General features: G+C 37.9%; 2 pseudogenes; one reads left to right on the forward strand and one right to left on the reverse strand.

Annotated features, from left to right (window-relative positions):
• The first annotated feature begins 885 nt into the window (after nt 1-885).
• On the forward strand, nt 886-3,524 carry LOC122140075 (annotated as a pseudogene).
• A 6,495-nt stretch (nt 3,525-10,019) lies between these two features.
• LOC122139937 overlaps nt 10,020-14,798 on the reverse strand; it is a 31,442-nt pseudogene continuing 26,663 nt past the window's right edge.

Genomic DNA, 14,798 nt, shown 5'->3' on the forward strand with positions numbered 1-14,798 from the left:
GTGAAAAATAATGTTTTTCGAACAACCTAGTGTCAGAGCCTGTTTAGTACACACCCAAAACAAAATCAAGACTTTGTAAAAGAGCATAATAGGACCCCTTTAACTTTAACTGCATTTGTAGACGAACGCCATAGCCAGTCTGATAAACAAACACAGACCGGAAGTTAACTTTGGGGCCAGGCGTGTGCGCCCGATGAAACCGTCTAAATGAATTATGTTAGTGGCTTTGTGGCTTAACAATTCTCTGTAAAACTACTGCATGTCATAACAGTTTATACACACACCCAGGTGATTCATGGATATATTTATGTTAGAGGTATCATGACAGTCTTGTGCTTATTATGGGCCTAAGGCCATGGTTTCGCTTCCGTGGAAATGTCTAACCTCACATGACAGTTAGTTTCGTTTCCCGGTCTGTATAGCTAGTATAAGATCTACAACCGTATTCGCGTACATGCTCGCAAACGCCTCACACACATTTCGAAACATTCGGTAAGATCTTTTTAATTACTTTAATATTTCTACTTAAACATATTAGGCTAGTTATATGAGGATAATTTGACATTTGAAAGCGGGGGAATTATGAATGTGTTTATGCTGTTGTTGTTTGAATAAAGTTCCGTGCCTGCAAACCTGCTGCGTATCAGTGACTTTATCGAGATTTTACTGTAATATCACATAATAACATTTTTATATAATGCATATAATGATTTTATAAAATTTCATGTAATACGTTGATATTACAAAATATTTTTATACATTATATAATTTACATAATAAATTGATAATGACAATATCACAAATAATTAGAAGATTATTTATTATGCTTTTACAGCAAGTAGAAACCAAATACTGCTGCGAGTTAGTGACATAACTTTGTCCAACATGGGAGTTCAAGGACTGAGGACCTTCATTGAGAGTGGCAACAGAAGTGATTTAAGAAGCTGGGCTTTTTAGAGACAGTCGATTAATAATCGACGGATGTACCTTATACTACACCCCTGTACTTTGACTGCAATTTGGGATCAGATGCATGGAGGAGACTATGATGCCTTTGAGGAGATGATTATACTGTGGTTTCTTTGAGAACCTCAGAGACTGTGACATTCACCCTACCGTTGTACTTGATGGTGGTGCTGACCACACTGACAAAAAAAAAAAATGGGACAGTCTTAGGAAACGAAAACAGGAGAAAATAAATGCGGCCTTTGACTTGTCAGCAGGGAAAAGAGCCAATGTCCTTCCTATTCTCGTCAAAAATGTCTTTAGACAGCTCCTTCATAAGCTCAAGGTACCGCTGATTTAGTGTCTCAAGAGGCTGATTTTGAAATCGCTGCTTTGGCGAAAGAATGGAATTGTCCAGTCTTGTCTAATGACAGTGACTTCTATGTATTCAACTTCTCGGGCCGGATTTTATGCCAATGACACATTTCCAGTGGAAAAACGTGGAAGTGCACAGACGCACAAACAAACAAATTCATCCAAGCCAAACACTTTACAGTGGGAAAATTCTGTGAATCCTTCAGAATGAACCCTGAGCTTCTCCCAGTCCTTGCTACCGTCTTGGATAATGATTATGTGAAGCTGCCCAATATCAAAAGCCTGGGTTGGGAGAAATGCTCAATGCCTGACTCGGAACACACCCGGATTCATGATTTGCTCAACTGGTTATCCCAGTTCCCAGAGCCAGATGCAGCTGTAAGTGCTTTGGTGAAACTAACACGCAACAAAAGAAAAACCCCTCGTCCAAGAAGCACTTTCCCAGGGAATCCAAGAATACAAGCTCATCTCTGGCTATCTTGCCCAGTTCTTCGACTCAAAGACGATTTCACAGGCAGCTTCTTCAGGTCCACTGCAAGTTCTGCCTAAATGGACCTTGAGTCCCCTACTTGAGGGAAAGATGAGCTCCTCCATTATCGATGCACTCGTACATCAAAGGGTTTCCTTGACAATGCAGGTTGAAGATTTCCAACTCCCCTGTAGCAGTGAAACCTCTCGTCCCATACGCCAAGTGATTTATGGGTTACTGTTGTTGGGAGAACAACACACTGCAGATAAACTAGAGTTAGCCGTTAAAAACATCCCCTGGCACAAGCAAGCATTTTGTAGAGGAATATGGCAGACAACAATCAAAAACTAAGCAGTCAGAAAGTTGAAGCCATCAAGACCACGGTGATGGAAGGCCTTCAACTGGAAACATTATGGAAGGTAATAAAGATGTCTTAGCTCTCTTTCGAAGTGAAATGAAATTGTTTGTTTTACAATATTTGTCCTTCTAATGTTTCTAGGAACCACACGACGTGCGACTTCAGGTGCTCCTGGACACTTTGGGTGTGTCGTCGGAGATCTTAAAAGAGATCCAACCTGCTCTACAGCTGCAACTTTTTGTGACATGTTACTGGTTAGTAAACGCACACCCTCTGCCGTCTCAAGTGCATCTTTGGGGGCTGCTGCTGGGAATGGTCTATGGACAGTTCAGCAGTACACCCTGAAACACAAAGAGGTATTGAAGTTATCATACATCATTATCTTGTTAGCAGATGTTGTTCCTTAATAGCATGCAATAAATTAATAAAACAACCTCAGGGCACATGCAGTGTATGCCACCATTGTCAAATAATTATAATTACCTAAATGGCAAAAAATGTTGCTTAAGGTACGTACTGTAACAAAGTGTAAATACATGCTATTTTTTGGTTTTGGTTTGATTTAGACATGCTGTTGAAACTTAAGAAACTACAAACTGGTCGAAAAAGGATCTCTCTGGAGCATGAAACGACTCATCTATACAGCCCAGTGGCAGTCCTGCCTGAAGTGGAGTCTCTGTCTCAATCGTTTACTGTGTTTTCCCGTATCTGACCCAGAGGTTGCACGGTACAACATCCATTTGTTACTTATAAACGGATGATTTGGTTTTATAAACCATAAACCAAAAATATTAAGCAGCACAAATATTTTCAACATTGATAATTTGAATGAAAAGATATCAAATCAGCATATTAGAATGATTCCTACATTTACATTTAAAAAGTGTTGTTGCACATGAATACTAAAGGTGTTATTCTGGTGTTGTGTTTTAGTTTGTACCGGGAAAACTGGTGCACCAGTTTGTTGAGGAGCTCAGGAGAGGAATCACTCTGCACTCTCTGCTGGTGAAGGGTTCAAGCACCGAGCAGCTCTTCAAACAGCTGAAGGATGCAGTTGTGAGCTTGGTGGGAAAAGATTTCCTCAAGAAAATGAGAACTGGGCTCAAGCACAGAGCTGCTGGGAAAAAACAGAAAAACTACAGCGGCCAGAATCCGCCTATAGATGAACTGAGCAGTTGCTTTGAACATCTGACGTGCGAGGATATCGATGACTGTGAAGATGATGATGATCTCAATGAGAAAAGGAGGAAGAGTAAAGCCAAGGATCACAAGACTGAAAATCCTGATGCTTGCCACACTATCCGTACCAGACACAAAGTGAAAGCTTGCAATGCTGATCATCCCTCTAAAAAATAAAGCAGGAGAGGCTTTGAGTAGCCCTTAAAGGACTTACAACAACAACAAAACAAAAACATGTTTGAGCTAATGCACTTATAATGGAAAGTGCTACCAGAAAAACTGTTTAAAATGACAGCTTGTCTACTGTATATCATAACCACATCATGTACAGTCTTGTTTTTGCCGTCCTGTATTATTGATATTCACTGCGTGATTTAAGCAAAAAATGATTATGTGTTAAGGAGCTGTGTTAATGTGTTACTTTGATGAATTAGTATATTGTTGTCAATGCAAATTCACCCTATTCAGCAAAGTATTTTAAGTAACATGAGATTTTTCGTTTTTCATAAAAAAATTCAATGTGTATCAAGTGTATTAAAATATTTTTATATTTTAAGCTTTATTTTGTGTGTAAATAACAGATTTCTGTAACACTGCATAATGTATTAAATAGCTGTACCTACAATGGGCAGCATAACCCACAAGAATACACAATATCATAAAAGGGATATTACATTTAAATTTCTAAACACTGTTTTGATATTTCATATCAAACTGTTAAATGTGAACAATTAGGCATTAAGGTATTATGAACATTAATGTTATGGATTTCAGTGATTGAAAGAAATAAAATTGACCTTGAAAAATGTATGTAGTGCATGTATTACATTATTTTCCAAAATGCATTAGTTCAGATTTATCAACAATCAACATCAGATACACATTTTTTTTTTGTAATTATTTAATTTGTAAAAATTTTATTGTACAATTGTGTTCTGAAATGACCCCAACAGATTACTGGTTTCAGCTGTGCAAACCACAATAAAATAAACTACAATCTTAAAAATAGAAGAAAAAAAAAAAAGCTTTTAACCTATCACCCCTTCATTTAAACATTTTTATATACTGTTTAATATCAGTGTATTACATTTTTTTGTTTTCAAAGCAACAGCAATTGCCAGAAAACAGAATGGCAGAAAATGAATCTCACCAATTAATAAATATGGACCCACGTGATCATAAAGAAACCACTATCCGCAATACAAAGGACCAAAACATGATCGCATTATGCGCATAACTGCAAAAACTGATATATAGTCATCATCATAGCTGTACCTTATTAAACCAGATACAGTTTTGGCAGATGGGAAATAAGGACAATGCCCATGGGCTGCACTGAGGTTTTTTTCGGCATTGGAGGGGGGGCAGGACTGATTAGTCAACATTTCTGTACACTCAACATTAGCATCCATTTAACCGATAACTACATCATTTAAACTTTAAAGGACTAAGCTTTCGCCCAACCGACACCAAGCAGGTGAAGAAAATAAATAACACTATAGAAAAGCCAAAGTAAAGAAAAAAGGCAAAAACATCTCATTTCAGATGGACCTAATACCAGTGTATTAACATGAGGAAAGTGACAATATAGTTTGATACTGTGTAAAACAACGGAAACTGATAAGTAATTGTACAAAGCCAGCTGTATTTAACCATCAGTCTAATATAAGAACTAATAGTGCGTGGATCATCATAAAGTGGGACCCAGTAATCTCGTAACGCCATCGTATTGTGTCATCTTGTATCTTTCAAAATAGAAATTCATTATAAAAAGCAGATAATGATCAAAGCCTTTGCAGTGTTTTACTATAAATCAGAACCTAAACAGTGCCTGTTTCACGGTGTTATAAAATGAATATGGCATCCTGATGATTGATTTAGCACATCACGCATGTCTTAATTCACACTCTGAGTGGTCCGTTCCTCAAAACACTGGACCTTCCACTCATGGTTAAATGCAAAATAAATGATTATTTAAGCATAATTTGGAATGCAGAAAGGCTTTATCCCACATTGTTCCACAAACCTCTAACCAGAAATTGCTTAACCAAATGAGATTGAAAGACACAAAATCCTTTTAATATTATAATATAAAATAATCATAATACATCCCTCAAATCATGAATCAAAACAGCCACTGTATGGAACAGATACAGTATCTTATAAATAAAGTTCACCCAGATGCTATGGGAAAGTAGTACAGTCCATAAAGCAGACACACCAAAGCATCTCCACGGGACAGGGCACTGTCAAGAGACGACATTTCAGCCAGGACCAGATCATCGCTCACAATCAGCTCCTGGTCTTCACCTTTAAAAGGGTACTGTACATACGTGTCAGACCCGATGATGATCACTTCGGATAGTTTTGTACGGTATGAAGACCAGCCCTGAGTGACTTCCAAGCCACGTGCCCCAGCCCCACCCTCCATCTCCTGCACGGGACACAATGTGGTGGCCCCATACGTACATGGAAATCATCAGTGTCTGCCATGTTTTCCCTCCACCTCTGAGTCTCTCTAATTCTTTATGACCTCCGATACCACGACACGTACAGAGGACCGTGAGGCCACCAGGACAGCAGATCTGCACGGAGAGGATGGTGCATAAATCATTGAGCAAATCACGTGACGCATGCACATCCCACCAACCGTACAGTAAGTGACGACAGTATAAATGTCGTCAATAAAACTTTTTATTTAGTAAAGAACAATCATTTTTTATCGCTCGACAAATTAAGTGAAAAGTTTGAGGGTGGGACATTAATTTTCAGATCCATATTGGATATTAAAGCTTTTGCCTAATGACAGCAGCATTGAAAATCCAGTTATTTTGAGTAAAGCCTGATAAATGTTCAAGACAGTGTTGTTACTGGTCCTTGGTCAAACTTAACATACTTAAAATCATTTGTGTGTTTGTTTAAAAACCTTTGAAAAATGTGCCTTGGCACTACTGAAGTAAAATAAGCTAAAGTGCTACAATAACTAAAACTGGAAGTGAAATCAAAAACATATATAAAAAAATCATATAATAAAATGACAAAAGCACATAACAGAATTTCTTTTCTCAAATTTAAATGAAAATGCTAAAAATTACAAAAGCTCAATAAATACTATAACCACCCCCAGATCTATTAATAATGCTAAAAAATATCACAATGATTTGAGAATGTTCCAAAGAACACAGATCTTCTTTAATCTTCAGTATATCCGCTATCTACAGTCCCTCTACAACGAAGTCTTGCCATGATCCAATTCACATATTTTCTTTTTCTTCTTTGTTTTTTTTTTTAATTTTAGTGCAATAGATGAAATGATTTCTTCTGCAGTTTAACTTAACATTTTGTTGGGCTCAGCTGTACATCTAAGGTGAAAATTGTTGGTACTGTGGTTTCTCTAGGTTTTTGGTGTCATTACCAAAATGCTGAGGCTCTCATTTTGAAAGACCCTTCTTGTCGCGGAGGGAAGGGAAGTAGGTTATGCCCAGGATGTTGAGCCCCATTATGGAGCCAGAAAAATGCATAGCCAGAAACAATCGCAGTTATCTGCATATTCGAGTCCAACTCTATGCCCACCCATGCCGGGGGTTCGGATCTGCAGCGATACCATTAACCGCCCAGCGTGTATGCGCCTCGGGGATGATGGCTGATGCACGGGACATTGTGAGTTATCCCGGCTTAAACCGATAATCAAAGACAGCAAATGCCCCTTTTTGCCATTAGTGAAGCGTCATGTTGACTTAAACACCGTTTTCTTAAACTGTCCCGTGTTTACAAGTCCTAAGTGCCCTAAAGTGGCCACCCTTCGTTTCATCGGGTTAGCTGACAAGGATTCTAATTTTGGTTTGGGGAGGTGCCCACAACAATCAATTTGACCATACCTGCACAGCTGCATTGCTCTGTATTAATAGCATTTTTTTTTACCTTAACTTAACTTGCGACATTAACTCCCAAAACTATTAATTTTTTCCAAACATCCCTTTCCTATCTTCCGAATGCTTAACTTCTGTGGTGAATTTGGTCGATTGGGTCTCATCGTTCATTTCCTGCATGGTGCCTGTAATTTACCTGATAAGGGCAATGTTTATGAGCGCAATGCTGCTTTATTGTACAGCGTTACCGTGAAACCGCTACTTATTTAAACCGCTCCAAAAGCGTCACCTAGTGCAAAGAAGGAGTTGCATTTTCAATTCAGACAAATTCCAAAGACTACAATTGGGAGAGGGGCAATATGCAATGTTTCGAGTTGAGGTCAACATGAACAGCTTTGGATTTCTCTTTTTAAAACGCTCTTTTCAATGATTTCAGAGTTGACTAACCTGGTATACAAATGTGCACTTTTCAGATCTAAAACACTGTGCAGGATATTTTGCATTCACGTGAGACTGAGTACACACTGCCAGTATATTTAGTGTCATTATCAAAAATTCCACTACAAGGGGCACTTTTTAAGATTTCGGCTCTCACCTCTCCCCGATGTTCTTAACACTGTCCCATTCGAGAATAATCACATGAATACCACCCATGTTGGCATTCGAGTTCATTTTTTGGGGTTTGCTTATACCTTTGATCGACAGTCGACGCCAGCGGCTTTGAAACATATAGACAGAACACAAAACAGTCGTAAACTTCCACGGTGGTGTCCCTTGGGGTTGATTCTCTATTGCCCCGCGCCTCAACCAACAAAAAAAGGTTATTGGATACTAGGCCCAGTGGTGGGTGGGGGTATGTGGTGAGAGGTGGCAGGGGGGGATCTAGGGCATGCCTTCTACACCGGTCCTTGCGAAACGTTTTGGCATTGTTCGCTGCAGCTTTCGGGATTTGGCAATTTTTCATCGTTCTATAAAATTTCAATTGTACTTCATTAAACTACTGTCAATTTTCCAAAAAGCGTTTAGATGCTACTTTACCCAAAAAAAACATCGTCGCTGTAGGGGTAGTTTTGTTTTCATGTTTTAACGAGCTGTCTCGTTTTACGTGTTTTCTAAACCATTTTATGAGGCTCTATACAAGGTCCACGGCACATGTGTGTATCACCCACGCGCCCCATATCAATGTATTCTCCAAGTTAGTCCAAACACAAACAAAAAAACACCACATAGTTTAATATGATAAACAGAGTTATGCATGATGCCTCTAACACAAAAACCAAGTGCATTAGTTCAACAACACAATCGTTTAGTCCATTGTACCAAATTGGTTCTGTTTTTGATATGTATATTGGACACAAAATGTAACCAAACAACGCAGCAAATACGACACATTGTACAAGGAAGGCCCTCGTCAGATCGCAACGTTGCCTACCTTCTCCCAGAACACAAACAATGTGCCAAAAACCAAGATGAAGGACGACACCTAGGATTTTCCACTATCAGACTGCGGGTGAATGATGCTGCTGTCCCTCGAGCCATTTTCGTGGAGGTTTTTTCCTGATCACGTCTTGGTCGACAGCCTCCAACTCCCAAACTAAGGAAAAAAATTAAATTCATTCTTATTCTGAAATAGCGAGTGTCCCAATGGTTCTTATACTAAAAATCGCAGTCCTGATTCAACTGCGGTGATAAATCTATTGAGTAATACAAGTTTATTTACCTCTGATGGGCTGGCGGCCCATCCATAATGATGTTGATCCAACGGATTTTTGCATGGCATTCAGAGGGCTGGGAAGTTCATAAGTGTTTGCCAGGGCTGATGAGGGGGTGAGGGCGAGCAATGCTCCTAAAGGAAAGAGATCATTTATCAACAGTATTTATGTATCCCGGGATATTGAGTATCTTATAAACATATAGAAATATATATATTATTATATTAAGTGACGAAATAATATAAAATGTATACATCCTGATATATTTTTTTATTCATCAAAAAATCCCACAAAAAAAAGTAGGCAGCATAACTGTTTTCTATGCATTTATCATAAGTAAAATGAACTCTTAAGACATCAAATCAGCATATTAGGAATGATTTCTGAAGAGATCACGACGCGACTAGAAAGACGGTAGTAATGGCTGATGTGATTCAGGCTTTTTTATCATCAAAGGAATAAATTACATTTTAAAACACACAACAAATTTTTGTATTTGTAATAATATTCCACAATATTACCATTTTCACTGAATGTTTAATCAAATTACTAATACAACCTTGATGATCATGAGACTGAAAGATCTTACCAACCCCAAACTTTGAACAGTAGTGGTATTCATAGTAACGTCAAACTAAAGCTATAAAAAACTAAAGGAAATAAAAACAAGTTTTTGTGACTATGGAGCACCACACAATATTTCAAAATCACATTGTTTTTTAATTCATGATTTCAACATCACTGCCTCCGTCTGTGAGTCTCCACCAGACAAATGTCAAAACAATAAAAAAAGAAGAAGAAATCCCTAGAAAACAACATTTTAAGCTCATCTAAACAATCTTCACCTACACCACATATAAATGTAAAAAGAAAAATGTTGTCATTTCTGATAACGGGAACATGCCCAAACTCACGTGCTCAGTCTGAAAGCGCACAAAGGTTTCGTAATGTTGTTGTAAATCCCCTTCCCTTCTTCAAATAGCAGACATAGATTGAGAAACAAAGGCTTGAGGAAGTTGCCGTAGACTCATCAGACGGCACATCAATAGTCCTCACAAGTCTGATAAAGCCAAAAAAGCATATGCTTACATGAGTGATAGTCTGAAAAAACGTCAATCGTCTACCAGGATCATGTCTGCTGCCTCTTTGCACACAGCAGTCCCAGTACTGACCCATTGCCACACCGATGTCTGCCTGCCTTCAGAGCCCCCCACCGCGTCATTGACAAACCTACCACCGTCTCCCGTCATTGCGACAGTACGGCACCGATGTTCTGTAAGGACTGAAACCAGAAAGAAGCACTCTAAGAAACATAGTGGTTATATGTGGAGTATGATCACAAACAATCAGTTTGCTTGCTGCACTCACCTTAACTATCTTTAAACTGTGTCCCTAGGGCTGCCTCTGTAGAATACCACTATCTGTGGAGACAAGTTACAAATTCATTTCATGGCACCCACTCCTCATAGCAGCTCTACACACTGGCAGATACAAATGAGAAAAAGTCTTGTGTTCATGATTCAATTACTGCCATGAATCTATTTTTTAAACTATGTTTTTTACTATACTCAAAAATTAAACAGGTAACTATAAAACCTCTTGGATGCCACAGTTGTAAGACTGCCTACAAAAAACATGTGTGGACTTGAAAACTGTCCAAACCTTTTTTTTTCTACTGTGAGTCTTTTGGATAGTAGAGCAGAGAAGAAGCTTAGAGTGTATGAAAGCGTGTTCATACCCTGGGCACTATCTGAGAGAGATGCTGGATGTCCATCTGGTCGACTTCGTTTCCAGACAGAGATGAGAACCTTTGGTATAGAGGTCCACTAGTCGACTTGCTGTGGTCAGAGAGAGGCAACAGAATAAATATATGTGAGCAATTTAATAGTTTTATTTAAAAAATAAGTAGATTCAACTTGGTTTAATGTCCAAACTAAAAGTAAAAAACTAATAAAGGATTATTTTTTATTTTTTATAGGTTTCAAACCAGTGTTTAGTATCACTGAAAATACTATTATAGTATGCACTAATATTTTGAAAATAGTTTTTATTTTTTATATTTCCCAATTTCATTGTTGTTTAAAAGTTAAAGTTGTCATTTTTATTTGTTTAAGTATTTTTAAAATGTGTATATATAGTTTTTAATTTTTATATTTCAAGTTTTTTGTTTTTAGATCATCAAATATTGCTTTTGAGAAACTAGATAACTAAAATATTTTTGTTTTGTTTCAGTAAACTACACTGACCCTTTATTCAAACTAAATAGAAAGAATTTGTATTAATTTATCATTTTCAAAAAATCATTTGTTCCATTAATTGATCAAAACTGTGATTCAGCAACATGTTATGGATCTATTACTCACAAAAAGCCATTTGAAATGTATTTATGAAAATACTTTAAGTAAAAATATAGGCAAGCAAATATTTATACTAATAATATATTTAAGTATTTATGTTTTTTATTACGTATCACTACATTGCCATGTTATATTTCTTCTTTGTTCATTTCCTCCTCATTTTACATGCTCTTTTACAGGAAAAACTGTTTTCAAAATTGATTTTTGAATTATTAAATTTGACATTAAACATTATGTAAAAAGAAAATAGCAACTATTTTCCAGGCCTAAAATGTGAGTTGTTTAAGAGTTTGAAAATGTCTGTAAATTATAGTAAAATCGCTGAAGATGGAGAGACCACGCACTGTGACCGAAAAGGGATAACAAGCTTGAAAGTCACACCAATTGACACTGCAGTCTCTTGTGAATCCCCTGTGATCATCTTCACTGACACTCCAGAGCTGATCAGCGTCGCCACTGCCTCTTTCACTCCGCTCTGGGGAGGGTCGAATGATGCCCCACCAGCCCCAGGAAGGTAAGAGCGCCCATCTCAGATCCAGAAGCAAACGCCAGCACTGACAGAGGACAGGACAACATCATCAGCTGCTGCCAAAATCTGCTTGATCTCAATATTAATTACTCAATATTGTATTCTCCGTCCTCAGAGACAACTTAATATTATCAAGACAAGCTAAATGACATGAAGACAGCTGTAAGCTGTGGAAAGACTTGTCAGGGGCAACTGAGAAGCCACCATTAGAGCTGACAGAAAAATATTTGGGTGTCATTTCAAAGTTTTGTGTGATTTGATGATGGCAGAAAAATTTGTAGACAAAAAAGTAGGACATCAGAGCTTTACATGAAGCTAGAAGCAACTTTCAACAAAGTATAAGCTACTACATTAGATTAAGTACTGACAGTGGTAACACAAACACTTAAGGATCATGAAAGATCAGCAATGTCTACCCATAATGCCACCCACAGGACAACCGCTGAAATCAGCTAATTGTGTCCCTGTAAGGGCCTAATACAGCAAGCCATAATATTTGTTATTTAATACAAGAGAACTTGCTATGACAACCCCTTTGAAGGTTTAGACATCGAAACAATGTTGTCCTATATGTCTACAAAAATCCACTGGCCCAAATTCCCCACTTATAGCTATATACCGTTGTGGTCAAAATTTTACATACACTTTGCAGTATCTGCAAAATGTTAATAATTTTACCAAAATAAGAGGGATCATACAAAATTGCATGTTACTTGTTTGTTAGTGTATAGTTCATTCAAAAGTACCTTTACATATAGCTCACAAGAGAAAAACAATAGATTGAATTTATAAAAATGACATGTTCAAAAGTTTACATAGACGCTTGATTCTTAATACTGTGTTGTTACTTGGATGACCCACAGCTGTTTTTTGTTTGTTTGTTGTTTTAGTAATAGTGGCTCATGAGTCCAGTCCCTTGTTCATCCCTGAACAGTTAAACTGCCGCCTGCTGTTCTTCAGAAAAATCCTTCAGGTCCCCAGAAGTTCTTTAGTTTTCCAGCATCTTGTGCATATTTGAACCCTTTCCAACAATGACTAGGATTTTGAGATCTTTCACATTGAGGGACTTGTACGCAACTATTACAAAAGGGTTCAAAAGATGCTTTAAGAGCCAGGGGTGTAAACTGAACAGAATGAAGATGTGTACATTTTTCTTATTTTGCCTAAATATCATTTTTTCTTTCCCATTTAGTATTGCCCTTCAGAAGCTACAGAAATAAGTTTACATGTTTCCCCAGAGGACAAAATATGTTCAGTTTACCCTGATCTTCAAATTTCCAAAGTTTTTCATCCTAAATGCACTGTTTCCCTCTGGCGCATCAGTGAGCATTTGAACTTTTTTGCAATAGTTGCATGTAAGTCCCTCAGTTGTCCTCGGTGTGAAAATATGGATCTCAAAATCATATAGTCATGTCGAAAGGGTTCAAATAATACTGGATGGATACATGCTGGAAAACCAAAGAATTTGTTGGTAAACTTTTGAATGGGGTTCATTTTATAAATTCAACTAGTATTTTCTCTTGTAGGCTATATGTAAACGTCTTATGTGAAATATTCTCGCTCAGGTCAGTATTAAATAAAAACAACAACAAACATTTTGATACTGCAAAGTATCACACCTGTATATAAAGAACAGGGCAATCTCAATGCAGAAAAACTTGGGTTTTTTATATCTGTCTAACAAATCTTTTCACTGGAAAAGGGAGTGATTTCCACCTCTTTCAATTGTAATGCAGCCTTCCTGCAGCTCCTAGCTTTTAGGGAATATATAAGCGTAGACAATGTTTCAAGACTTTTGTTTCAACATTGGTATGACATTTATTTTAGAGAAATGAAAGTGCTGTACCTCTGAGAACCCGCAGTGCCCATGTAGCTCTTCTGCTGCTGGAAGAGTTCTCTCTGCTGATTGGTCAAAAGGCAGAGTGACCCCTTGACTGTTGTAGGAAGTACAGAAGCGGATGATCCTGCTCATAGGCACCCCTTCACAAAGAATATGGCCAGGTTTGGTCCTGTCATTTAAATCAGAAGTAAGGAAAGATTATTAGTTTAGTTCTTTTGACACTCAGCAAGTACTTCAACAGCTTATGCTGACCTAGTACTGCCCAATACTAAACAAAAGGCTATATTATTTGATAAAGTGATCAGTTTTTTATACAACATTTAAGGAGTTTTGTTTTCCAGTGGGCTGAAAAACACTTGTGCACCCTGACAGCCATAACTGAAAGAAGCTCAGATTGGCTCTTAAGATTTTGAGAGAGCTCTTTGAGAGAGCTCAGGTGTGAGCCTGAGAGTAGTGATAAATAGCCAGCCAAGAGAGAAAGCATTATGGTGCTTTTATCCATTTTGAGGGGGGTTCATTTGGTGCATGTGAATCAGTAGGATCAGAGATGTGAATGCGAAATTATATGTGCACTATTGTGATGCTGCCAACGTAATTTTCAGCTCCAATACAGTACCTTGCAGCATATACTCCTTTTTTTTTTTTCACCCCCACGTTCTTACAAAGTGTTGTCCACTATGTGGTCCAGTTTACCTGCTGGGTGCGATGGACAACGCGGACCAGCCATCCACTTCTGCTCTGAGGAGAAGGGAATTTCTTCCAGACGCACAAACTCCTGCTGCAGCCCCTCCAAAACCCATCTACAAAGAACAGAAAACATGTGGTCACATACTCGGGTTCGGCCTCACTTGAATCCTTCAAAGAAAATACAGAAGTCCAGGCTAATCTCAAGAGACCTATCAGTGTCTGGTCTCAGTGAAATAACTCTGATTAAAAAGAGTGGATAGAGTACAAAATCAGCATATGAAGAACAGCAAGGTCAGATCAAGAAAAACAAAAGGTCTTTGTCGTGCCAACGCCACAAACCCCTGAGGCACCTCCAAGTGCAAAGGTTGGCCAAAAATGAAAACGCTGTCATCATTTACTCCACCCTGTCTTTCCAAACCTATATGAGAGACTTTCTTTTTAGGAAACATAAAAGAAGATATTCTGAAGAATGTTAGTG

The sequence above is a fragment of the Cyprinus carpio genome, chromosome B16 (assembly GCF_018340385.1).
Source record: "Cyprinus carpio isolate SPL01 chromosome B16, ASM1834038v1, whole genome shotgun sequence".
In the NCBI taxonomy this organism is placed as follows: Eukaryota; Metazoa; Chordata; class Actinopteri; order Cypriniformes; family Cyprinidae; genus Cyprinus; species Cyprinus carpio.